We start from the raw sequence: 27,493 nt of genomic DNA, 5'->3' as shown, positions 1-27,493 counted from the left end.
GGGCAGCTAGCCTTGGCCCCCAGCTATTTGCTCCAGCTGAGCATGGAAGTGTGCTTGAGCACCCCCTGGCTTCTGGCCTGAGCCACTACAGGCATGTGGCTGCATTTCCAGAATCAAAAGTAAATGCCTGTTCACTTGCTTGTCTGTTCAATCTATGCAGCTTAGATTAACCTGCAAAGATTGAATCAATTCAGCTTCAGGCTTTTTGATGATCTGTACTTAGCTGCTGTGACCTGGTGGTTAGGCACTCTCCTGAAAGGTAGGAGATGTGGCATTAAATCCCCCTCAACCTGATCATAGTTAATATCAGGTAATATCAAAGCTTAGTATCTATGATACCAAAAGATTGTCAACATTTATCCCAACTATCTAGTTGGTCCAATAAAAGATATCACCCACAAAAACTGTTTCTGCTTGCATTTTGGGTGTCCTGCTGGCAAGAGCTGCTCTACAACCAAGTGATATCTTTCATAAGAGTGTACAGAGTCCAGGTCAGTTTTATTATTAGTTATTTCCACTTTAAGTTCTGCTTTAATGGCATGCTGATATAAATTGCATTGTAAAGGCATGGCTAACATGAATATTTCTACTTTTGGCAAACTTCTGGATTGAAAATGCTATCAATATTATAAATTTATCATAACTTCATCCTGTCTTTTACTTCCAAACAAGATATGCTTATCAGTTCCTATACAAGGGAAAGATAAAAGGCAGCTCTGCTCCAGAAAGTAACCAGCACCTCCTTTTCCACCATCAACATTTCTGCTTGGTGTATTTATTCAGTGTCATATCTGATTACCTCAGTCAGAAATATGTTTCCTTGCTTTTCTCTGTTGGTACTGCAAAGCCTATACAGCAATGGGGAAGTGAACTGGATGTCACATCAGCTAGACAACTAACTAAGGTCCTAGAATTGTATCTTGCTTTGTACTAGTTCATGGATCTGCCCTCATGGGAGAAGGTGAGGATCAAGGCCTAAATTTCAAAAGCTAAGCTCTGCCTTCATTTACATTAGTGGAAGCTCAAAGGCATTGCTCTCTCCCTGTTCAAAGAATTCAATTTCTGACAAGAAATAGCAGAGCTGTGAACATTTGAAAGCTAACTAAAGGCAAAGGTATCACATCTGGGCTATGGTTAAATGGAGTAAAGGAAAGCATGGGGTCAGTATCACAGATCCTATACCAGTATACTCCTAGATGGTAGACTAGTTTCCCAAGGGAATCTGTGGAAGCCCAATGAGTAATCTAATAAGTGTTCTGGACAGAGTTTGCAAAAGTATATTGTAGGGCTGAAGTTAGCATTGGCAGGGAGATGAAGATGAATTAATAATAGTTTTAACAAAATCAATACCTTTAGGCATATCATGGCCAGCACCACATAGAGAGCAGGGTTTGCTGGTTTCATGGCTTCCCACATAGCATTAAATCCATGGATATTATAAATGAGTTACTCCTGGTTTGCCAAACCTCAAAGTAGAATCACACATTAGGGTGAAGATTCTCTCTCTTTCAACAGTTCTTTTAGAAAAAAATGTGGTAGGGGTGGGGTGGAGTGTCTTTTTTGATGCAATGAAATTAAGCACTAACAACTGCAGTGAGCTCAGATTTTTCTGTCAGTGGAAAAGTGGGATAGCAGGTACAATGGGGGAGAAAAAAACAAGATTATTTCAGGAGAGCACAGGGTGCCACCCAGTGTGGACTGTGTCCAATTATCTAGAGCAGAGCTGTGCTCTAGATATGTGCATAAAACATTCCACGTTGTTTTTAAGAGTTCACAAAAAAACCCCATACATATACAGTACTGTCTTTTTGCATGGTGGCTTTCCTTTCTTTTCCCTACCTGCAGCCTGTGGTTGAAGACCCTGTAGCCCTGCATGGGGCCACTTGTGACTGGAACAGCCTCAGCCAGTTTCATCTGCTGCTGGTGAAAATTAATGTCTTGCTCCTGTCCTTCCTGGACCATTCCTGCAGCCAGGATCACCAGCTACAAAGGTGTCCCAGATTTCCTCTCCCTCTTCCAAATACTTCTAGCCTAAGGGGGAGCTGCTAGGCAGCAGAAGCCTGACTCCAGGGGCAGGCAGGATTGTGGTGGACTTAAGATTGGGGGCTCAAGGGAGCACTTCGTAGAGACTTATGCAAGGGCAGTGGTCACCAACCAGTGGATCTCGATTCACGGGTAGATCTTGGAACCTCTTGGGGTCGATCTGAGGCTGGGGTGGAAGCCCATGTGCATGCAGACATATGCCCTAGCCCAGTAGGTCAGTCCATGGGGGAGGGAAGAGGCGGGGGCTAGATCAAGGCCCTTGAGGTGAGGAATGGTGCCACAGAGGCAGGAGCAGGTGTAAGCTGAGTGGGGCCCCAGCCAGGTGGGACTTACCTGCTGGGGAGGTGCACCCCCAAATCATTTTTTTCTCCCTCTGCCTTGATCCTCCCCCCTCCCCATCCTACAGACTTACCTGCTGGGTGGGGGGAAGTAGGGGGTGGCAGCACACAGTATATCTTGCTTGCTTTTAAATGCCAAAGGTGATCTCCAACTTAAAAAGGTTGGAGAACACTGTGCTAGGGAATCCCATATTTCTAGACAACCTCAAGCCCACCCCATCATCCTTTTACAGTGCAGCCTGAACACTACAGCCTGTGGGAGGGATACCCAGCAGGCTGTGATTCCCCAGCTGCAGGACTGATGCCCTTCCCCTGCTGTTCCAGGGAAAGATGCACTCACCATAAGGATGTGGTATCTGGACCAGAAAGAGAGGTTTGTTGCCAGCTCCATTCTGCCATTTTCCTGCAGTATGCTTCCTGAAAGCTCATGGCCCAGTGACTTGCAGGGCTGGGGGAAGTGATAGTCCCCTCATGAAGAGATGCTAGGAGAGGTGAGGGGCCTCTTTACTCTTCACCCTTACCCTTGGGGACTGCCATGTAGTGGAGGACAGCGACTCTTCCCTATGCAGATCCCACTATCAGTGGGTAACCTCACCTTAGGCCAATCCCTGCAGAAACCAAGGACTCACTTCATGCAAATACTATCTGTTGGTTCCTTGTTATGGACCAGACAATCAGCAACCATTCTTTCATGCTGGGGGAGTAGCTAAGGCTGGCCCAGACAGAAATACTGGATATTATCCTCATCTGAGTACCTAGTGTGAATGATGACTGTCCAAATGCCGCCCATGACAGTCCTTCTGTGCTGTTTCTCAACATGTTTCCTATGTGCCCTTTCCCACCATGCCTGCCTGGGTGGTGATATTGACCTTTATCTCCAGACCTTGACTGTCTTTCTATGTCTCCATAGACCTATGGCTCTAGACTGTTCTCCTCTGCTGTTGCCTCTTCCTCCTCCCTGGCTAACTCCTCCTTTGGTTTGTCTGTATCCAGCCCTTCAGGCAGAGCAATTCCATATTCTACAGCTGTTTTGTGCAGCACACAATGCTCCAGTAGATATAAAAAAATCCTATTGACCTTTTCAGGGCTGTACTATAATATGTTACCAGAAGGATGCAGGCACTGCCAAGCAGTGTCCTTTCAAGCAGACAGTGTCCTTCTCTGCAACTGGCCTATTGAGCACAGTTGCATCCCATTTAGAATAGCAACTGGAGGGAATAGCTTTGATTAGCTGTACGAAGGCAAAAAGAAGTGACTACAAGAGCAGGCCTGAGCTATCCAGCTGGAGTGCATAGAGGCCTGGCTCCTGCTGCAGACAATTCAAACAAACACTCCAGCAGTTCAGAGAGGCTGGCTCCAGGGACCAGGAGGCATAACAGGGGACAGTGAGGTGGAACTCCTTACTTAGAAATCACCTAGGTATAAATTTGCTATGATGGGATTTTGAGAAAAGGATTAACTAGCTCCACACGGAGGAGTTGTGGCTACAGCTGGAGAACCAGGCCATGACATCAGTGAGCTCAACGTGGGTGCTGTGGACCAGCATCATGTTCGTAGCATATTAGCAGTGCCTGTTCAAGAACTTGTTGGAGTCCTGCCTAGGTCTCTATATGTTGATGTGTGAGCCATCCATAGCACACAGGGTTCAGGCCACATTGGTAATTTGGAGTAAGCCCTGCAAGGGCCATCTCTGTGTGCTGGGGTCTGCAGGGAAGACAGTGAAGAATGTGCAGGACAAGGGCCTCCTAGGGTGCCAGACAGCTCCTTTAGTCATTGACTGCCTGATGCCTGAGGAACCAACTGTTGTTTTATAAAGCTTCAGTGAAGAGACTTCAGTGACTGAATTTGCTTTTCAAAGCAAAGATCCCTAGTCCATATTAGCCAAGTGAGTAAGGGACCTTGAATCCTTTCTTAGTTTTCTTACTCTGAAATTTTTATATGCCTAACAGCCAATTAGGGATGTGAATGATTGCTTCCTACAAACACCATGGCCAAGGTCATTTAACTCTTTAGAGCACATTCTGTCATTGAAGAACCTTAAGTTGCCCAAGGCCATGTATCAAAGGAGAGCGAGACAGTTTTTCACAACTCTGTTGTATTGGTATTAATAGAAAACAGCCAGATGGTGCAGTCATCAATAATCTAAAAATATCCCTGGTGCATAGTCAAAAGCAAAGCAGCATGAAAATTAAAGGAAAAAAATTGCACTTGCAAATAATGTCCTAAAAAACCTTTATGTAGACTCATCCTGCATTCACTGAAAGGTCAATGCATGGATATGTAAGAGCTTTTAGAATGAGCTTTATTCAGAAGTGCAGCATTTAAGTTAATGAGACTTAACTGGCTATAATATTGTGATCTTATACAATCAGATGGGAATTGATAGGTGCCATGGCCTTAAAAATACACAAACCTAGACGTATGAAGTCCATTGAATTTAGTGAGAGAATATTTTTGATGAATAGGTGACTGCCTATAAAGTACTGCATATAACAAGCCTGATTCTCCACTGCTTTGTAGCTTGTGTAGTCACTTATAAGCTTGTGCAGAGAGGTGGCAAGCTATCATTTTAGCTGGTGGACCCATACATGCACCATTCACAGATGCCAATGGCTGCCTAAGGTGTGATAAAGAGTTCAACCTGTTCCATTACAAGCTACATCTTCTTAAATAGCAGTGATATACCAAAATCTGACCTATTTGAGATGCCTGTGGGGCACTGAGCCTAGGCTCACCAGAAAATACCAAGCATCTGGAAATAGTTCACTACTACTAATTCATTACTTATTTTGCACTTACACTAACCTTTCAGTCTCAGCCCTTCAGTGTATAATTCTGTTGGCTTAAAAGGAAATAGGAATGAATAAGCCATACTCTTTTATGTCACACCTAAGCAGTAGACATACAAGTTCAAAATGTACAAGGAATTATCAACAAATAATGACCAGGTAAGGTCAAACCATTCGAGATAAGCCTCTGGATGATTTCAGACCTTCTGACAGGTAGTGTGTGAACTTGTCAGTAGCACAGTTGGTTTAGCTGTTAGTTTAAAACAATAGCAAATGTGTGCAACCTTGAAATTCATAGAAAGCAACAGAAACTGAAAAAAAATCTGTAGCTATAAAGTACTTTGACATTTCTGTTCCCCGGAGAAAATCTGAACTTCTTTTGTATGTTTCATTCTAATTGCAAAAGCATATTTTCCAGCCAATAGTAACACATGTTCAAAAAAGAAGATTCTCCATTATCTGAGTTTCTTGTGGCACAAAGCACAAAACAAGTTCTCTCATTTAGCTGTCATTCCAAGGAACCTGAAGACTGTTTTTTCAAGGCACCAAACTTTTATCTTTTGTAAAAAACTAGAAATCCATAAGTACTTTAGTTTGGAAGAAACAGGGCACATATGCCTGGGGCACATAAGTTCTTACAAGTATGTTGCTTCTTCCTGCTGCCTTTGAGGTCTCTGGGATTTTCAGTCCAGAATTACAGCAACAGGACTCTGCAGGGTTGCTTATCACTTCCTCTTCCTGCTTCCAGGTGCCTCTGAGATTTGTAGTATACAGCTGCAACCTGCCTTAAGTTTGAGCAAGGGAAGGGGTGTTTAATCCCCTCCCTGGCCCCAGAGCTCAGCTGGGGTTTGCATGGGGGAACACTCCCCTTCCCTCTGCAGACTGGGCTGCATCCTCAGCTGGGCTTGCTCCACCCCATTCCTTTGTCAGCCAACTGCTCCAACTAGAGAGCAGAGAGGAGGAGCCATGCCTGTTCTCTGGAGCAGAAAGCACAGCCCAGTCCAGCCCAGTGCTACAAAATGCTAGGATGCTAGGGGACTGTGATTTAACTTGAACCATGAAGGGCTCTGGGACAGACCTTTTATAAACCGACTTGACCCAAATCAGTTAAGTCTGATACTACATTCAACCAGGTTTATCTTAAACCAGTTTCAGCCATTTTGCAACTGCTTTATGTGCACTGAGCTTATGTTCTGTTACAGGTTTAAACCAATTTGGAGTTGTTTCGGATTTTTAGTATTATTAAGGATATTAATATCTGGCCAAAATACATCCAGTATCATCACACCTTTTCCCCATGAGCTATGCCCTTCAGTTTTAATTCTCATTTGTGCCTTCAAAGAATTAATCAAGTTTTTAATCATTTCAAACTATTCATTCATAGATTCATATATTCATATATTGTAAGGCCAGGAGGGACCTGGATCATTGGGTCCAGCCCCCTGCACCAAGTAGAAAAGATAACTGGGGATCAGTTGACCTTGGCAAAGTGACTGTCTAGTCTCCTCTTAAAGATTTCCAGGGTAGGTGATCACATCACCTCTGGAGGGAGCTTATTCTACAATCTGGACATCCTAACCGTTAAGAAGTTTTTCCTAATGTTGAGCCTGAATCGATCATCAAGGATTTTGTGGCCATTACTCCTGGTTTTCCCCTTGGGTGCCCTAGTGAACAGTTGCTCACCGAGCCTTTGATGTACTCTCCTAGTGTAGCGGTAAGCTGTTATCAAGTCTCCTCTCAGCCTTCTTTTCCTCAGGCTGAAGAGTCCTGGGTCCCTCAGCCTTTCCTTGTATGGCTTGCCTTTTAAGACTGTGATCATATGGGTGGCTCTTCTTTGGACTCTCTCAAGCTTGTCCATGTCCTTGTTAAGATGTGGTGCCCAGAACTGGATGCAGTACTCAAGGTGCAGTGTCACCAGTGCTGAGTAAAGTGGAAGAATCACCTCCTTGGTTTTGCTGGAGGTGCATCGATTGATGCATGCCAGAGTGTTATTTGCCCTACTGGATACAGCATCACACTGCCGGCTCATATTCATATTGTAGTCTATTATTACCCCCAGGTCCCTTTCATTTGTGGTGCTAGTCAGTTTGGTGCAACAAAATTGGTGTATTGGGGGTTGCTCATCCCAAGGCGGAGCACTTTACATCTCATGACGTTGAACTTCATCAGGTTCCAATCCGCCCAACTTGCCAGTCTGTCTAGGACTGTCTGTAACTGTAGCCTATCTTTAAGTGTGACCACGCTTCCCCATAATTTGGTGTCGTCTGCAAACTTGGCCAGTGAGCTCTTCACCCACACATTCAAATTGTTAATAAAGATGTTGAAAAGTACTGGACCAAGCACCAACCCCTGCGGGACACCTGAACTATGTAGGATCAGGTCCATAAACCTCCTTGCTGAAAGTACAGAACCTTTTTGGAATAATGGGAAAAAGCATTATTTTAATTTTCTTCTTTCTGTTTAAAAAATCTTTCTAACATCTGTCTTCTGTAATAGACACATATTCCAGTTATTGGAATATTCCATACTTTCAATAAAAGTAGTTTTCACAGTTATTAATCACCTGTGACTTTAACATTGAATAACTAGAAAAGCTGTTTAATGGCTCAGATAACTCTGTCTTCATTAATACGACCTTCTAATAAACAGTTCAAACTATCAGTTTGTGAAAGAAAGAGCGAAGTTGTTGGTTTTTATACGCTAAGGCTGCAAGACAGAAACAAAACTGCTGACTTTTTTTTAAACAAAACTAACGCCCAATGAAGACAAAAGTATTTTAAAGAATGTGAAGGCAGGAAACCAAATACCTTCACATTGCTTGTGCTGATGTCACTTCATCTTTTTTTTCCCCTCACTTTCTTTCTCTATGGTAGATGGTCAGATAGGCCAGACAGGTGGTAACACCTTTACTTATGCTGAATACGTTATACCATGAGATTATAAAATTAGATAATTATATATTAGACACAACAGATTTTATAGTATTATAATATATATGACATAAAGCACATGTTGTGTTGTATTTTATTACATTATAAGTGGGACTACTTGTAAAGTAAGAGACTATTCAGTATGAGTACAGGTATCACAGTCTAGCCCTACTAGAATATCGGTTCCAACTATCTTTAAATGGTTGATTTCCATTTTAAGAGTAAGGGTACATTTTTTAAGAGTACCTTAGTGGTATAGGAGCTCAAATACCACTGCCAAAACTGACTGAGGCACTTGGCAACCTAATGATCTTTGGCAAGTAGCAATCCTGATAGCTATACTTTTTAATGGTTTCAAGTGTTTTGTGGTTTAGTAGAGCAACATTTAACCCTCTGCAGCCTGCTGCCTTGAGGAAGTTCCAGCTGTGTGCTACAAAGGTTCCCTGCAAGATAGTAAAGGTTCAGAGAAATGGACTTTCAGAAGACAGCTAGTCAAGTAGGGAGCTACTTAAACAAGCCAGGAATGAATGTCAAGAAAAGGAGCAGGGAGAAAAAGCAGGACTTAAGAAATTTACCGTCTGCTCCTTGCTTGATAGGACAGAGAAAATATCCTCCCTCTGTCTTCATCTGTGAGCCCTCTAGTGGATGCATGAAGAGACTGGTCAGCTACTTAGCTTATACCCTAAAAGCCAAAGCTTTTTTTCATACACGCACTGAATAACCTCACTTGTGCTTCTTGATTGTCTGTCCCTAGCTGTGTGTATGTGGGGACTTTCTTCTACCAAATGGGTAGTTTGCATCTGGCCCTCCTGTAGAGTCTAAAAGGTATCAGGTTTTAGGCATGCTCAGGGCACTTCCTTGGGTACAGACTTCACTGGCAAGGTTGTTCCCCTGCCTAGATTAAAAGTCCCTACTTTGGGGTCTACAGAGCTTCAGTTTAAACTGGGTCTCTGAACAGCTTATTAACTATAGGGTGGCAGCAGGACACAGGCCTCTGACAGAAACTTAGGTGCCAAGGGTATTTGGACATTCAGCAGGATTAGTCAGCACCTGCCTTATGGCTTGGAAAAATGCCAGTGGCTGCACCTGCATGTTCTATTAAGGCAACAAAATAAACTTTGGTGCAATTCAGGTGGGAGTCAGCTGCTCTTTGTGTGCCCAGGACCGCAGCACTTTAACCCAAAGTGGAGCAGCCCTGACAGTATTATCTTATGATAGAGTTAATTTATTTACTACATCCTAATACCAGCACACTTGTAGATGGTGATGCTTTACTGTGGAGCTAATTAGTCAACTCTACAGTAAAGTGAATGTATAGATGCACCTACTGTTGCCTATTTGGTGTCTATTTAGGTACCCAAATCCCTTTCTATCTTAAGTGAAAACAGGACTTTAAGCTCCCAAATCAATTAAGTCCAGATACTCAAAGACCTTTACAAATGTAGCCCCGAAGTACTTCTTGAAATTTTGGTCCCAAGATTTTTTTTGCCCTTTTGTAATTTTTAAGAGAATTTTTTTGTGACTATATAACCCATTCTATATTTTTCATATTATTACAACTATCAGCAGATCAGATTTGCTTCTAACAACAAGGGAATGATAATTTCTGAGTTAATTATTGACCCAGGAGCAGCTGTGCTGTTCTGAGCTCGCCTATGATATAACATTCCTTCTTCATCTTACAGTTTGCTTTTAAGTCCTGCCATCTATTGGCAAACCAGTGCAATCATCTTTATGTGATGGATTGTTTTTTCTGAATCCACCAAGAAGGAAACATATTTAAGAAATTATCTTTCCTTTCCCGATATTGCAAAATTTCAGAAAACCCAACCACTGAGAAGCCAAAAAAACTGAACAGTTAAGTTACAAGACCATTTCCCAATTGCCATATAATTTTTCAGGGCTTACAAGCACACACCTGCCTTAAGCTACTATCAGAAACATAAGAAAAGATTAAAATGTCATATTCTTTGCAGTTCATAAAACTTCATTTCTTATTCAAGAGATCCACAGACTTCAAAACATTATTCACAAGATGGTGTATATATGTTTACTGCTACAAAATATAGTGAAAAATACATGTATGCCTGCTTTATATTTACTTCCATAAACCCACAACAGCACATAATCAACTGATGTCTTAACAGCAAACAAATCAATCATGCCATTTTGATTCATAAATAGTCTTCTATACTACCAACATATTGAGAATTTTTTATAGAACTTACATAGCTTGATGTCCCTGGCATCATATTTCTTTCAAAAGCTTAACAACGTTTTTTTTAAAGTATACAATATCAACAATATATGTCCAAAACTTGTTTCCATTACAGATGAGGAAATACTAAGTTAGGCTATGTGGGCAGTTGAGAAGTAACCGGGACATTTCCGATCATTTCTGGACTTTCTAATATTGCACTTTAAAAATCTTTATAATACAAGTGAACATTTTTATGGAGGAATGTTAATCATACTCATCTGAAACTCAAGTCTTTTTAATGAAGATTTTTTGTTAGCTGTATGGTCACTGTGTTAATTCTTTGTTAGTTATAACAGTAACAACATCCAATCTCCCTCCCCTCTACCCTTTTTATAGTCCCTGATATCTTCCAGAAATAGAAGACAATAACAACTAGGATTTTGTAGACCACACACATATATGCGTGACCTTTCCTCTTAACTCAAAACTGGAGAGCTTTCTACTTTTGTCCCGTTCCCCAACCTCCTGGCTAGAATAAAGCAGCAGTGTTTTATTTGCACTGACTGAGAATGCATGTGCAGAGGAAGCAATGATCATCTTGTAGCAGCTGCAACATGGGTTATATAAAAGAAAGTGTTGCTGTCAACATAACTTGCCCTGACAACTCTAGCAAGTTATGTTTTGATTATTCATACAGAGGGGGTCTGTGAGGATAAGACAAATATTTTAACAAAGGCTTGAAAAAATATCACCAACAAGTAACTTCCAATCTGTTAATGGTTCTTTAAATATCGGAAAAAATGGAACTACTTAATTCAGAAGCCTTGCTGTCTTCTGTTCATTATTTTGTGTACCCAAAAGAATTCACTAAAGAGCACTCAACACGATGACAGTATGACAAGGGCCAATTTGTGAATAACTTGTCAACAGCTTGAATGAAACTCTAGAAATCCATAACAGGTGCTCGATAGCTATAATCGAGTGACAGATGGATTAGATACATGAAACCACAACAAACTGACTGAATGAGAGAGGGAGAGAGAATGAGGGTGAGAGTGGGGGAGGTTCATTAACTATGGAAGAGAGCAAAAAGACATGAATTATTAAAGAAGCAGCATGAGCCAATTTATGTGTAAGCTTCCTGCTCATCTTCAATATGACTGCAAAGAGTCTCTGCTATGCCAGCGACACATGTGCAGGAAACCACATGCACCGGCCCTGTTCTACTATCCAAAGAGAGCATTAGCTTCATAGGAGCCCAGGCAAAAGGCAAGGTGTGGGTCTCTCCTTCTTCCCACCTGCACGTTTAATGAATTTAGCCTAGTAGGGCCTACCATGGCCTATGTCCCGCAGGAATTGCCCTGGTTGCTTGTCTGTAAAACTGGCTCTGTTGATACATTAATGATAGAGATAGGCACCAAATCATAGCATAGGCTTTGATTACAAAAATCAAAGCTTTATTTTAGTACATTTTTAGGAGAGGATTGTGCATATGCCCAGCAGTAAACATGAGGGTACTCTTAGTGAAGTCAGTGGGGCAACTTAGAATTAGACATATGCATATGCTTAGAACCTTGATGATTTCTGGTCATATATTGTGGTTTTTAAAAGTTAGGAGGTAAACTCTCATTTAGTGTAAATTGTGACAGGACCGTTGAAGTCACTAGGTCTATGTAACAGCCTCTAAAATACGAATGCAAGATAAACAAAGCACAAAACATGACTAAACTGGTGAGGTGCTAACTCCACCGAAGCCAACAGGACTTAGGTGGTTATCTGTTTTGGTGCTTTTGTAAATTCCACTAGGCACCTCATTGTGTCTATAAGCTCTTGCTGCTTAAGCACTTCTGTATGTTTGCCTGGTTCTTAGCTTCTTTTAAAAGTTTTTCTTCAGATCTAGTAACATTAACCCTCTTTCTGTTTCCCTGCCAGCATTTCCTAGTTTTTTTTATTTTTTATTTATCCTGTTATTCCAACAAAACAGATTACTTGTCTGCAGATTCCTTTTTAGAGAAGAAAAGACAAAGCTAAACAGCTGTTGAACATGTCATTTTATTTTACTTTTTAAAGTGATCTAACAGTGTTTCTCGAGTAAAATTGGATATGCTTTACATCTTTCCGAAGAGTTGATTCTGTCAAACTTTAAGTCCTATTTAGGAAATGAATAAAAGACATTGGCCAACTAGTTATTTTGAGTGCAAGACCAGGACTTGTTATTGTTAAACTCAATATTTGCATGATTTCTGTTCTTTTCACCATACTCTGTGCTTTTTCTCCCATAAAGCAAGGCACGACTTTCAGGTCTATATATCAGAATTAGTTGTTAAATAATTATCGATTCCTGCTGGATCAGAAATTCATGATCACACAATATAGCATCATTAAAAGAAACAGTAGGATTTTAACTCAGACACAGCTTTATTTCCTCATCTATTAGTATTACACAATAAGCCAATCAGCCTACTCCAATAAGTCTTTTTGAGACACCATAAAGAAGTCCTAAATATATTTTAGTAGAAATAGTGATGCAAATACGTAGAAGCCAAAGTAACTCTATATACTTCCTATTTTCCTATGATACAAATGACCCAGCTCTTCATTGATATAAGATATGCAGAACAAAAGATGTGTTTGGCCTGTTTGTATCTCTCTCTTGATGCACTGTAAGGAATTTTCCTCACAGACGTTGCAGGATGAATCTTTAGAAACTGTTGCTGTGTTTATGACTTAATGCAGAAAACCCAGGCATGTCCACTACATGACAGAACCCAGAAGACAGTAGGCCCAATGCAAATGATGACAGCAAAGGATATCTGGCTATAGAGGGACTCACCTGGTTCTTATTCTTATAGTATTAGAGTTCCTACTGAAAGACACACAATAGCAATGGGACAGGTTGCCCTGAATGGCATGTAGATAGATACCACATAATGAAATTACTTTTTAGAAATGAACAAGATTTACACTCATTTTTTAGTTTTCTCTTCTATGTTTATTTCAGCTAAGTGATTCCATCTCTCTCAATCTTGTATCATAAACTTGTTTGCCTACCTGCTGCCTCTGGCAATCAAAAAACCTTGTGATATCAGAATCATAGCTCAAAACCAATACCTTGTTTCAAATCTAGGGAGCATGATTTTTTTCATGCCTGGAATGGCCATCAGCTCCTAACAATGAAGTCAGAAAGTTCATATGCAAAAAAATGAGTCAATTTTAGCTAGATGAAATACTCGAAGGACCAACACAAAGATTACGGTTTTACATTGACTTTCAGCTGGGATAAATATCTTATTGCTGGCTCTTTCACTGGGGTAACATGCAGACAAGTGACAGACAAATTATGATTTGCATAGAGTTTAATGAAGCTTGAGAGCCTGGCAAACTTAAACTTAGAAAGTTTTCTTGCTCGGAGGGTGAATTTCCTAAATTTGCTCAGATATGATTAAATGTTCTTTTATTTTGGCTGAGAAACTCATTTTATATATATTAGCCCTGGATCTGGCAGAGCTGCCTTGTTCCAGATAAAGTAAAAAACATATGCTGATTGCATGCTTTTGTGACTATGCCTCCTTTCTAAAGCACACTGTAATTATCACCATGTAGAGAATTTTTGCCTGTACACTCCACAGCTGCTTGTGGGTGAAACAGCAACTCTACATGAGTACACAGATGTTCATCCATTTAACTACTTCTTTGCAATACAGGCCTGAGATCATCATTTGGATGTCAGTGATCTTCAGACATCTAATTCAGTGCTGACTTCCTCATGTTTAGGAAAGCAATCACATTTTGGGCTGGTCTATTTTATTAAATAGAAACCATTAAACTGATCTGATCCACCTGTAACAAACAAGAAAGGCTGATAGCCATGTTAGTTTAAAGCTCTAAAGAGTTCATGTATTTTGAACATTTATCTTCCCCTAATCTTTACTAGGAATGTCAGTAACAGAAGTGGTCTTCAGAAGAATAGACATGTGAAGTGGATAGATCTATTTTATGGGAACAACATAAGTAACTTTATATACCACATATGAGGACCTTGTATGAGTGGTAGGTGAATTGCGGTGCTTGCATCTAATTGTACCTCCTTGAAAATATCTCAAAGTGCTTTCCAGACATCAGCAAGGCCTACTGCATTTTGTAAATTGTGGAAATACTATCGTCTCCATGTTACAGGGAGGAAACTGAGCCACAGAAAAGATAAAAGTCCAATTTCCAGTTGCCCTTCTACCAGTGTTCCTCCTACATAGCTGGTGCAAACACCTGAGACTGTCTTTTTTAAATGGGTGAACACAGGCGTGCACATGCAGACTTGTACCTCACAGGTAGTAGGCTATTTGACATGTGAATGCAAGTGTATACTTACTTTTGTACGTTTACCCATATATTTTTAGACCCCTGCTGGTCTCCAGTTCCTCCTTCACTAGTCCAAGCTCACCTAAAAGAGAGATGTTAGAGCCAGGACAAGAAAACAAGGCTCTTGACTCCCAGTACAGCAAGTTAAGCACAAAATTACCTTCTTCTCTGGCATTAGGGGAAGATTTTTAAGGGAACGGTACATTTTGGAAATTCTTAATTTATACTCTTTGATCTGTGAGGTCTTAAATTATACCAGTCCTGCAGAACTATCAAAATAGGTTCCGAGTCATTAATCCCAGAATAGCCCACAGGAACAACTCAGGGAATTTAGAGAAACAATTGCTTTTCCTTTTTTCCCCCTAAATTACATTGTAATTGCCTGTGATGTTCACTGGAATGCTTTGCCATTTTGGGCCTCTCAGACGCAGGTGTCTCCTTTCGGGTCAACAGCTTGTCTTCCAATGAGTTTTCCTAAAAGTGTCCCCGGGGGTTTTTACTTGTTGCGTCTTTGTTGGTATGCATTATTGCTGGGAGGAAATTCACTTATCCAGCTACTCCTGGGTTTCTATTTGGTCACTCGCTTAGGTGTTCATCTCAGGGCTCCACTTCCCCTACACCCCGCCTTGCACCAACCAGTGACGATGTTAGTCTTTGCATCGAGGCTAAAGCAAAGTCAACCTGCAATGGCAGGGCCTTAGGCCCTTATCTGATCTGACTTCCAATTTGGACAATGTACCACCCTTTTGTAGGCTTCACATTGGCCTGACTCGTTATGGCATTCACGCTGGGTTATCTTCCCTCAGGGTACTCTATCACCCCCCTCCAGGGGCTACTCACAGCTTCCATATCTTTTCTTCTTTTTTTCTCTCTATAGACTCACTGCTGTCCCAGTCTCTCTCAGCGTTGCCCATGGTCTTGAGAGAAGTATTTATCCTGGCTCCTCTAAGCCAGCCTTAGCAGGGCATCCCACTTCTCGGTGTTGCTACCACTTGCGCCTGCTGAGGCATTCATTCATCTCACGCTTCCCTGGGCTCTCCAGACTCACTTTTAGTCCTCCCTGAATGTGGGTCATTGGGGTTTTTATCCCCTGCTCCAAGAACTGGCTGACAAAGTGAAATTGGCACATAGCCACAAAACATGCCTACACCAGTTCTGGAGTGTGCGCTTGATCTCCAGTGGCAGACTGCTGTTGCTGCTTTCCTCCCCGCTCCTGCAGTGGCTTGGCTTGTCTGCCTTTGACAGCATTGCTGCCACTGTGTCTGATCTTTGTCAGCAGTCTGCAGCTGCCGCTTTTCTCTCCATCTTGGTGCCAGAGGTAAGTTTTGTTTCATGGTGGCATCTGTGCCACAGACATTGTCTCTTAGCTGAACTGTATTTGGGGCTTGGATTTTACCCTGTATTCAATTTATGTTAGTGCTTTTTAACTTGATATAGATATTAGGTAAAACAGTTCCCATATAACTTGTGCCAGAGTTTATTGCTGCTCATTAATTGCACATGTAGACACACCCACAGGGTCCACTTCTGGTCTGCTGCCAAGCACGCTATGGACCCCACCATGCTCCTGTGGGACACTCCATGTGCCCTAGCATTGCAGTGTTCATGAGCTGCCTGCTACCTAGAAGTATGTGAAAAAACATTAAACCTGTGCCTATGTCCGAATAACTGAATCTTTCTGAATCTTTTTAAAATCAATTAAGAGTGTTCCTATTTAATTCAGAGAGATTAAAGGGTCCTCTGATTCGATTCAAATTTGGAGATTTGGCCACTGAACCGGGCCAAATCTCTGCCAAATCGAATGAGGGACCGAAGCTTTGCACAGCCCTAATATACAACACACACAGGTGATATCTTCTGTGTAGGATAACTAAAAGGACTAGAAAAGCTGCTTATCCATGCTCCCAAAAGATCCCCTGCAATAGACTATCCATGTCTTTAGGATTATCAGGAATCATTAGGCAAAATATATGATTCATCCTAAAAGATCTGAACAAGATATTGAGAATTTTTTTTAAGTGGTTTAAAGACCACTAAGCCAGATATTTTAAGGAGAATCAAACTGTATGAATGTATTAAAACAAGGATTAAAGGTTAAATTGCTCCCATACAAAAATACATATATAAATATTACTTCCCGTTTTGTAACCTTGGAGCCATAGGCGATGCATGCCTCCTGAGGCTGGGGGGGCATGGTGACCACCTGCAGGTGGTGGTGGCAGTGGTGTCAGAGGTGTCGGCAGTGTCTGCAATGGGGCTGTGGTGGCAGTGAGCAGGGACTGCCCACAGGTGGCGACGCAGGCATTGGCAGTGAGGGCGGGCCGAATGGGGACTGTCCGCAGATGGCTGTGGCAGTGTTGGCAGCAAGGGGAGGTCCCTCTGAACCCAGACACCAAGCCTGAAAATGCCAGTGGCACTTCTCAGGGTTGAGGGAGCACCAGAACTCCGCTTGCCACCCCTGCCCATCACCTAAGCTGAGAACACTCACTCTTAGAGGGGCACCAGCCCTCTCAGGGGGTGCACGTGCACCCCTGTGCACCCCCTATGCATTGTCTGTGCTTGGAGCAGCCTGTATCCTACCCTGGCTTATTTTTTCGTAGTTGTTATCGTCATTCCCCTATTATTACTAATGAGTTTGGGGAGAAGTCTGAGAAGGGATGATGCATCCTACTCCACATTAATTTCCACATTAAGAGTGTAGGTCTTTGCACTCAGGGACACAGGTTGTAGTCATATTGGTTTACAGACAGAAGAAATCAGAATTCATGGCAGAGTTGATATCTTTTATTAGACCAACTAGATATTTGCAAAAAAAAATCTTTTTTTGCAATCTTTTGGGTGTACACATCCTTCCTCAGGCATAGGAGAATGCAAAGATTGTAAAATTTATCCTAGGTGGAAAAGAAAATTCATATTTCACAGGAGAATGGAAGGTGTTCTAAGGTTTTCTGGTTGGAATAATTCATTGTGTGCAAATTAGGCTCAGATAAAAGTTAGAATAGTCTATTTACCTCTATGTTGTCTGGTGTCAAGTAGGATGTTGAATTATATTTCCTTCTGGTTATCATATTTCTTATTTCTCAGGAGGATGATGTGATGGATGGTTTCCTGGGCAGGAAATTCTCTTGTTTTGAGGCACTTTGAGCTCTGTGAACATGGAGATTGAGCTGGAACAATAGGCAGGAGCCAGGGTGTCAGTTTTCAGGTTGTTCCAAGGTGGTGAATTTGCTTCCCCCTTGTAAAATTATGAAGTTTTCATTTTAAAAATGGCTAAAATTTGATATCTTCCATGTTTCAGAGAGACAGGTTGTAGCCGTATTGGTCTACAGGCCAAAGAAATCATAATTTACGGCAGAGGTGATATCTTTTATTAAACCAATTAGTTATTTGCAGAAAAAATATTTATTTGCAATCTTTTGGGCACATACACCCTTCCTCAGGTATAGGAGAATGCAGAGATTGTAAAATTTCTCCTAGGTAGAAATGAAAAATCATATTTCACAGGAGAGCTGGAGGTGTTATAAGGTCTCTTGGTTGCACTCCACACTTACTGATAGCTTTGAAAGCCAATCAAATTGCATCTCTTGCATGCAGACAAAATCTCAATAACAGAAGCTGAGTAAAGGTTCTAGTGATTGGCACAACAAGAAAATAAAAAAAAAGTATTGAAATGCTAGAAGCTATGTAGGCTTGCCTCCAATTAATGCTGTACATTGTGTAAAAGGTTGGCATACTCTAACCACGCTCCCCTTTTGAAAATCATCATCTTCAAGAAGCCATTTTCTAGCAATACTTCTTTAACATACATCCTCTCATTTATCCCATGTATATTTCAGTTTGCCATCTGATAATTGGAATTGTGAGTGGTAGCAGCCAGTACCATCTGGCTTGTTAATAAGTACAGGATAGAAATGTCTAATGCTTTGATCTACATAAATATAAGAATTACCCTCCCAAATAAGCAGTTTCTTAAAACCCCCAACTTACTAGAATGCAAGAAAATAGTAGGGATGTATATTATTCAAGAAAAAGTATTGGGAAGAAGGGGGAAAAAAAGATGAGAAAAGAGGAATAGAAACAGATTTTCTTCTCTGAAGTTTCAGTGAAAAAAAAACATATGGGAAAAATAATGCAAAATTAAATTTATAATGCACTCTTCACACCATAGCACATCAGGCCACTGTACAAATGATGTAATTAAAACTGCTGCCTCCATGTGCCAAAAACTAAGCTGAGTAAGTACTGTACAATTAAAGTTTTGATTTAAAACCAGTGACAGATTTATCATAATGAACCTCAGAATTGAGATAATATGTCTTGGGGGCATCACAGCTAAACTATATAAAGCCACATGTCCTGAAATGTTTGGTAAGAATTGGAAGACTGACATTAGCAGATTTTAGGGCACAGAAAAGCTTACCAGTTCATTTACATATGAATAGCCAAGACCATGCAAAATCTCACATGTAAACAGGGCAGTTTTGTAATCAATACTTTAATTAAAAGGAAGCCAGTATAAAGCTGTCTGCATTGGGGAAATAAACTCTGATCCTTTAGTCTGGATGAAAAGCCATGCTGTCATATTTGGAACCTGCTGGAACTTGTACAGCTCCTTATCAGAAAGGCCTGCATACACATCATTACAATGTACTATAATCTGGTGGCATCATGGACTACGACTCCTAAATCAGCATCAGGCTGAAACAACGATGGCTACAGTCATGCAGTGCTCTAAAGACAGCAAAAGAAGATTTAACTGTGTTGTGGGAAGACAGAAGTGTGACAGTAGTTTTTCATTCATTCAGAGAAATAATAGTTAGGATTAAAAGAAACAAACAATCTGGAAGGCATATTTGTCTTAATGCTTCCAGGCATAAACAAACTGCCAACTGATGGAGATTTATGAAGTAAGTTTCCTGGTATACAGTTTTATATTATATATGCCTGTTGCATGGTTTTTGCACCTTCCTTCAAGAGGAAATAGCCACTCTTGGAGCTGGGATATAAAACTTGATATAACACTGGAGTGATGCAGTGGGGCAGCTTCCTTTTCCCCACAGTTAGAATCATCACTGAGGATGTGATGAAACTGTCATAGAGTTACAGAGAAATGGGACTGGAAGGGACCTTCAGAGGTCATCTAGTCCAACCCCCTGCCTGAGGTAGGATTATCCCTATCCAAACTTTCCCATACAAACCATAATCTAAACCTTGCATAAAACTACCATCAAACCTGATGCAACCTAGACCTAACACCCTAACCTGCCACAGGTAAAACAGGGAAACTATGGCAGCCAATGTCCTGCTTCTATAAAATGTTGTCATGAGGTCCTGGGTAGAGGACCACACTCTACTATAAAGGAAGTCCCCAACAGAGGACTTATGGGCAATGGGTTTAAACACTCCCACGGTGGGACAGACAACTGACATTTCTGTTATGCCCAGAAGCATAGCAAGCTCTTTCAGTGCCAGGGGGAGAAGGGGCATATGGGGAGGGGATGCAGAAATATACCAGGGGCCATGAGTAGGGGGTGCATGCAGGTGCACGTGCACTCCCTGAGCATGGTGGTACACCCCCTGCAAAGTGTTGGCGACGCCTGTGGGCAGTTGCCGCTCACCACCATGCCGCTGACACTGCTGGCGGCATCTGTGGGCAGTCCATGATCGCCACTGGCTGCCACCACCACTGCCGGTGGTGCCTGTGGGTGGTTGCTGACCCCTGGTCAGTGCTCACCACCCACTCGACCCACCCGCCACTGACCCTGCCAGCAGCATCTGCAGGAGCTCTGTGCTGACTGCTGTCGGGCTCCGGCTGCTGCTGCCATGCTCCCACCACATAGAACCTATTGCTGGTGCAGCTGAGGGTCCTGCCATGGTATGGGGTTCCCAGGGGCTGCCCCTGGTGCCCTGTTCACTCCTTCCTGCCATACTCCTGAGTGCAGGGCTGTGCCTCCCTTGGCAAGGTTTCCCTTGGGAAGATGGAGGGCATCATTGCATCCCATTTCCTTCCCAGATACACTGCTGAGCATGGGATTGCAGCTTCCCAGCTCCTATAGCTGTATCTGCCACAGCAAAGATTCCTGAGGGGAGGGTGCTATACTGCTGCCTCCTCTAAGTAGAAGCCCAGTGTTGGTGTCCTGCCCGCTTCTCCCATGGTTATGCTACTGTGCTGTGGTTTTGCTCTCAAAAACACCAGTGTGCCCCCAATTTTCAAAACATTTCCTTCTGAACAATAAAATCCAAGAGCTACTGATAAAGGAACAGCTTTATATCAGAGATACTGGGGTTTCTGTTGTATCTGTGAAGAGTGAGAGACAGTTTTGATACTCCGAGATGAAACCATAGAGGAATCACTTTTGAATCCTGTGATCTGTGTCATTCAATACTATCAGAAGCTAAGAGAGTATCAATATTTGATTCTTATTAGACAAGCTTAATCAATGTGCAGAAAAGGACCTGGGGGGGTTATAGTGGACAATAAGCTGAATATGAGACAAGAGTGCAAACAAGGTTAATACTGGGCTGCATTAGTCGAAGCATGTCCAGTAGATCAAGGGAAGTGATTATTCCCCTCTATTTGGCACTATTGAGGCCACATCTGGAGTAATGTGTCCAGTTTGGGGCCCCCTACTACAGAAAGGATATAGACAAATTAGAGAGAGTCCAGTGGAGGGCAATGAAAATGGTTAAGGGGTTGGGGTACATGGCTTATGAGGAGAAGCTGAGGGAACTGGGTTTATTTAGTCTGGAGAAGAGAAGACTGAGGGGGGATTTATTAGCAACCTTCAACTACCTGCAGAGTGGTTCAAAGAGGATGGAGCTAGACTGTTCTCAGTGGTGGCAGATGACAGAACAAGGAGCAAATTATAGCAAGGGAAGTTTAGGTTAGATATTAGGAAGAACTCTCTCACAAGGACAGTAGAAAGCACTGGAACAGGCTGCCCAGAGAAGTTGTGGAATCTCCATCCTTGGAGGTTTTTAAGACCTGGATAGACAAAGTCTTGGCTGAAATGATCTAGTTGGGAATGGTCCTGCTGTGAGCAGGTGGTTGGACTAGATAACCTCTTGGGGTTCCTTCTAACCCTAACTTTCTATGATTGTATGAAAGTGGCCCTGGTAAGGGCTTTTACATAATGCTTGGTCTTGCAAACGTTTCCTGCCAAACTTAATGGTTACAACCCTCATTAGTCTATGGAACTACCACTGCTCTCATTATAATACCTAACTTCTATGGCTGTGTGAAGCTTTGGTCCCTGATTCAATTTGGTGGAGATTTGGCCCAATTTGGTGGTTGAATCTCTAAATCCAAATTGAATCAGAGGACCCTTTAATCTCTCCAAATTGAATCAGAACCCTCCGAATCGATCCGTAGAGATTCGGAAAGATTTGGCGATTCAAACATAGAGACAGCTTTGAATGTTTTTTCTATATATCTCTAGGTAGCAGGGGCTCATGAATGCTGCAATGCTGGGGTGCATGGAGTATCCCACAGGAATGTGGGAGCTCCCCAGCACACTCAGCAGTAGACCCAGAAGTAGACCAGAAGCACTTCTGGGCCGCTTCCGGGTCTACTGGGGAGCATGTGGGGGGCCACCCCATGCCCCCCAGCTCGATGACTAGTGCCTCTTGGGTCTCCCTGCAGCTGATCACCAGGGAGGCACGGCAGGGGGCAGCATGCTCCCTAGCAGACCCGGAAGTGGACCAGTACTTCTGGTCCACTTCCAGGTTTGCTGCCAAGCATGTGGAGGCCCCCCGCACTCATGTGGGACATTCCATGCGCCCCAGCATTGCAGTGATCAGGAGCTGCGCTGCTACCTCAAGGTATGTAGAAAAAACTTTTAAAGCTGTGTCTATGTCTGAATTTATTTTCTGAATCAGCATTGAATCTTCAGATTTCGATTTGGCTGAATCAAATCAGGGACAGTGATCCGAATCAATGAATCGAATCACTGTCCTGAATTCAGGCTGAATCCGAATCCGAATCGAATAGGGCCTGCTTAGCACACACCTACTAACTTCTACATAACAGCATTTTATGAAGGAGATCATTTTCATTATTCCAGTTTTAGAGATGTGGAAACTGAGGCATAAAAGATGAAGAGGATTTGGTGACAGGCCATCTAAGTGATCTTGGACAAAGTGACTGTGTTTACATGAGACACTGACTGTGCAGTTGTTACTGTACAGTCATTTAGTACTTGCATACCCAAGTACTAAATGACTGCACAGTAACTGGAGTTACTACACAGTAGCATCCCTGAATGGCTTTTTGGTGATACTGACTGCACAGTAGCTCATTACTATTGCACAGTAGCATCACGTCATGCTCCATGCTACGCAATGCTACTGCGCAGTTGTAATGAGTTACTGCACAGTCAGCATCTCTTGTAGATGTGGCTACTGTGAATAGAACCATGTTTCCTGAACTGAAGTTCACTGGTGTCTCCAGTAGGCACCACTGCCTACCTATCAGAGGCTGTGAATAGGACGGTTCACAACACTGAATTCTTTCCTTGGTAGTCTGATATTTAGTGCTGATATAGGTGAATCCCTAGAGTGTAAACTCTTTGAGACATGCACTGTGTTTTCCTCTAAGGAATTCCTGGCATACTCAACGTAGGAAAGAGAAGGCCAGAATGTAACCCATTATCTTATCACAACACTTGCCTCCTCTTTGGAAGTTTTTCAGCCAAGCTGCTCCTCCTCTCTCTACTTCTAGGCTGTCATAGAAAAAGGATCTAAATCCGCTCATGATCCTGTTAAATAATAAATTTGAAGCTCTTTTGAGATCAGGCTTTCTGTTGCCTTTAAGTCCAAATTTTGCACTGTAAGAAGCTCCTTGCTTCAGGAACAAGCAAGAGAGCACTGTATACTGCAGTATGTGAGACTACAGTAAAAGGAGACCAGGGCTCTATCATTAGTGACAAATGTAGAATTGCTCTTGTAGCAGACAGAACTTCTCCTTTAACTGAACTGATCAAATCATCAATTAAATAAAACATCTGGGGCTAATTCTAGGCATTGCTGTTCCTTTTTGCTCATTACCAGTAAAAAGGTAGCTGAAGTTTGGTGAGGATATGACTTTACATTTGGAAGACTAAATTAGATTGTTTTTTCCTCCACAGCATCTAGCTTAACAAGGCCCAGTCCTTACTGGGTCTGTCAATGAAATTTTGACATATATAAAAATAATAAAAATCACTGCACGGTGCTCCCCCAAGGTTCCAAGGTCGTGGAAGGATATTACAAAGCTAAACAAGAAACAAACAAAATCAAAAAAACCCAATAGCCTTAAGCATGCTGACAGGGGAATGAGTCATCCTACTCATTCAAAAAGTTGAGCTCTTATGGATGGCATGGTTCACCCCAAAGTTTTTCTCTTGGTATGGAAGCAGTACTTGCTTGGCCATTTTCAGTTTTTCCATGTTCTGTACAGATGCTTGCACATGCTAAGAACACAGATGACACAAATATGAATAGCAACAATTGTAACAACAATAACAACTACAATAGATAAATTTTCCAAAAAGTAAATAGTGATTTTGGGTGTCTTTTGAAAGACATTTCAAAAGACCCTGATTACAGAAGCAGATGAGCCCCTCCCCCCTAAAATCAGATGTATTACAGTTCACTGGCTGATTTTGTAAATTTGGCTTAGTAGTATTTATAAGGCAATCTAATAGCACAGAAATAGTTATAATAGATGACACATTGGACAGTGTCTCCATTACCATTAATTAACACTGAATGCATTTGAGCAAGAAATTTGTACCACTAAGTCAGACAAGATTTCAGGCTAATCCTTAATGAAATCATGTGTAAGCTTGGCTGACTGAGTCACCAGTGCAAAAGACAGATAAAAGCCCCCAGACCAAACCTAGATAGTGAAAGGTAATGAAACTAGGTCACTGGCCCTCGTAAAATAAAGATACATGCAACTGCATCACCCAAGCCCTAGTCCATGTCAGATGAACAAAGACAACTGTCTGGTTCAAATGTTCCTGACAAAGTCTGAGTAATGCTGCTACATGAATTATTGGACAAACTTCAGCATAGCCGAAGTCCTGAAGCAATTAGAATGTACACCACTGAATAATATTTTAAAGAATAAAGACTTCCATTTCTTCAAGCTTACCAGTTCATATCATTAGAGGCAATATGACTGAGTGGAAGAAGCACATCTAGAAAAAGTGTGCATAACATGTCAAGGAGATGAAGGTCAAGAGTATTACTGGAAATATTCATGTTTTAATTAGACAGATGGGCTAACATAGCATAGAAGAAAAGGTGATTTATTCATGGTTAATTGCCAAATATAAGTATAATTGCAGTAGCAAATAGAATCAGATTGCTACACAATAGACTTGATAACCTTAGTCACAGCCATTTAAGAGGCCAATTTGCTTTCATGCATTAATGAAACAAAAGACTTAAGCTGTTCTTGTTCCTTTTTCTTCTCTCTCATTTGGAACTGAGACTCAGGAAAGCACTTAAGCTCAGGAACAAGCAAGACCATACTGTATTTTGGAGCATATGAGATTCAAAATAAAGAAAACCAGTTACCACTAACTTTGAGCCACAGCTCCTATTTTAGCAACACCAAGTTTAAACCCCATGGATAATAATTGAGATAATGGGACTCAAGTATTTTTTTATGTCAGGATTTGTGAAAGAGTGAGTTGCTTATATATATCTATATATTGATATTCTGTTTCATTTTGCCTCAGAATTATTTAGTATGTGTTTTAACAGTAGCAGAAGGTTATTTTGGACACCTGTCTTTTTGTGTTAGATTAAAAATGACTTCAAACTGATCCTAGGAACAGTTTTCACTTATTAAACATTTGAATCATATCACACAGGATTAAATAAGATTTAATTTTTTTATCAAAAGAAAATGAAAAGTTAAATTAGAATCATAGAGCAGTAGGCCTGGAAGGGGCCACGAGAAGTCATGTAGTTCAACCCCCTACCTGAGTCAGGATTATTCCTATCCAAGTCATCCTATACAAATCCATTGTGTAAACTCTTACAAGAATTACACAGCCAACCCTGACACAACATATATATTAGCTTCAGCTGACCACAACCCCCTGGGAGCAGTTGTGTGTTTTCTCATGTGGGAACAGTATTAGAAGTGCCCCTAGGATATAAATACTTCATATAAGTTTTATATAAACCTTTATGTACAGCATATAAAAGACTACTGGCATAGATTGTCTACAGTGGGTCAAAAGGGAAGCTGCAGGTTCTCTACAGCTCTGAAAGTCAAGTCTCTTTAACTCTGTAATCTAAATGTAGATTTTAGTGACTAACTGGTCCCCCACTACTTGTTTTGCATTAAGACTTGTCACTAATGGAACAGTCATCTACCTCCTGTTTCTGGGCTTCCTGCTTGGCCTGTGTCATGCAGGAAGCTGGAACGGATCATCACAACAATCCCTTCTGACCATAGGATTTATGAATTCAAAAAAATAAGAATCCTTTTTAAAGTGGCCTTGACAAATAGCTTTATTAATTAAGCACCAGATTGTGCTTGGCTAAAACCAGAGAGGACAAAAGTCTCTCATTTAGCTTGAGTTTTCTCTGACAAGTTTGCCCTCATCACAGAACTAACTAGGGCTTTATCTCTCAAATGTGAAGGGTGCAACCAGAACTGGAAGTTGGGAGAGTTGGGGACACAATCAAAGGAGAATTTTAAGATTTCAGACTGCGAAGTTAGAGGATTTCTAGGTGGTAAATAAACCATGTTAGTACATATTAAAAGAGGTATGTCGTCTCTAAACTGAACATACTAGTATGAGTTAATTAGCACACTCTAATAACAGATCTTTAATTCTTGTTTACACAAGCCCTGAGTGAACTAAGGGGAATATAAGATGGGGTCATTTATATCTTTTTTCAGACCCGGCTGTATAAGTTTCTATAGTTTAATTCTCAGGTTTCAAGTTTCACTTACAAAAATCACCCTTTCGTTTGCTTAGACCATTCAGAAAGGTAATTTAGATCTATAGTAAGCCTCCTTCACATCTCCAGAGTGAATGAAATAGATCAAGACCTCAGACTTGTTTTGATTCATACCAGTTGCATGCATATCTTAGGCTGCTACACATTACCTTCGAATTCTGTCCACTGTCCTGAGTGAATGGAAACCTAGGCTAGAGTAATTTTTACACCAAAGGTGTGGGGAAATGGTGATGTAGGATTGAAAGCAAATAACAGGAGGAGACAGACTTGAACCAAATCTCTCAATCTGAACACTACTGGATTTGGAGAAGGGATGGATCTTTTTTTTTCAAAAGGCCCCTCCATCCAGTATCCAAACCCAAGCTCCAAGTGCCAGCAGACTTTCACATACCCAACACTCATAACTGGAATCAAAAGTTGCAATGTATACTGTACTCGTAATTCTGGACATTATTTCTTTTAAATTCATTTTAACTGTAGGATGATGCCCATCTATATAAATAATGTTCAGGCATCTTATCTAGTTTTAACCCTCCTAGTTGGACATTTCTTTTAATGAAAAGCCAGCCTGATAATGTTGGAGGTGACAAGAGTTGACCGTCATTACATCTATTAACATACTGTCTACTAACAAAACTGAACTAAATTGCCCTTCATTGTCAAATTCAGCTGATAGTGGAAAACAAGATCAATTTGACACTGGAAATATCTTCTTTCTAAAACCAGCAGATTCTTTATTTGTGCAGTGTCTAAACACTGCAAATCTCAGCAGAAAATTGCACTGAAACAGTGGGCGGTTCCATTCTGTTGGAAACTTTACAATGGCTTTTATGTTTAAATATCATTTAGCAGCTGTTAAAGGTCAGCACA

Source organism: Alligator mississippiensis, chromosome 3, assembly GCF_030867095.1.
Source record: "Alligator mississippiensis isolate rAllMis1 chromosome 3, rAllMis1, whole genome shotgun sequence".
Classification (NCBI taxonomy): Eukaryota; Metazoa; Chordata; order Crocodylia; family Alligatoridae; genus Alligator; species Alligator mississippiensis.
This window is presented reverse-complemented; position numbering follows the sequence as displayed.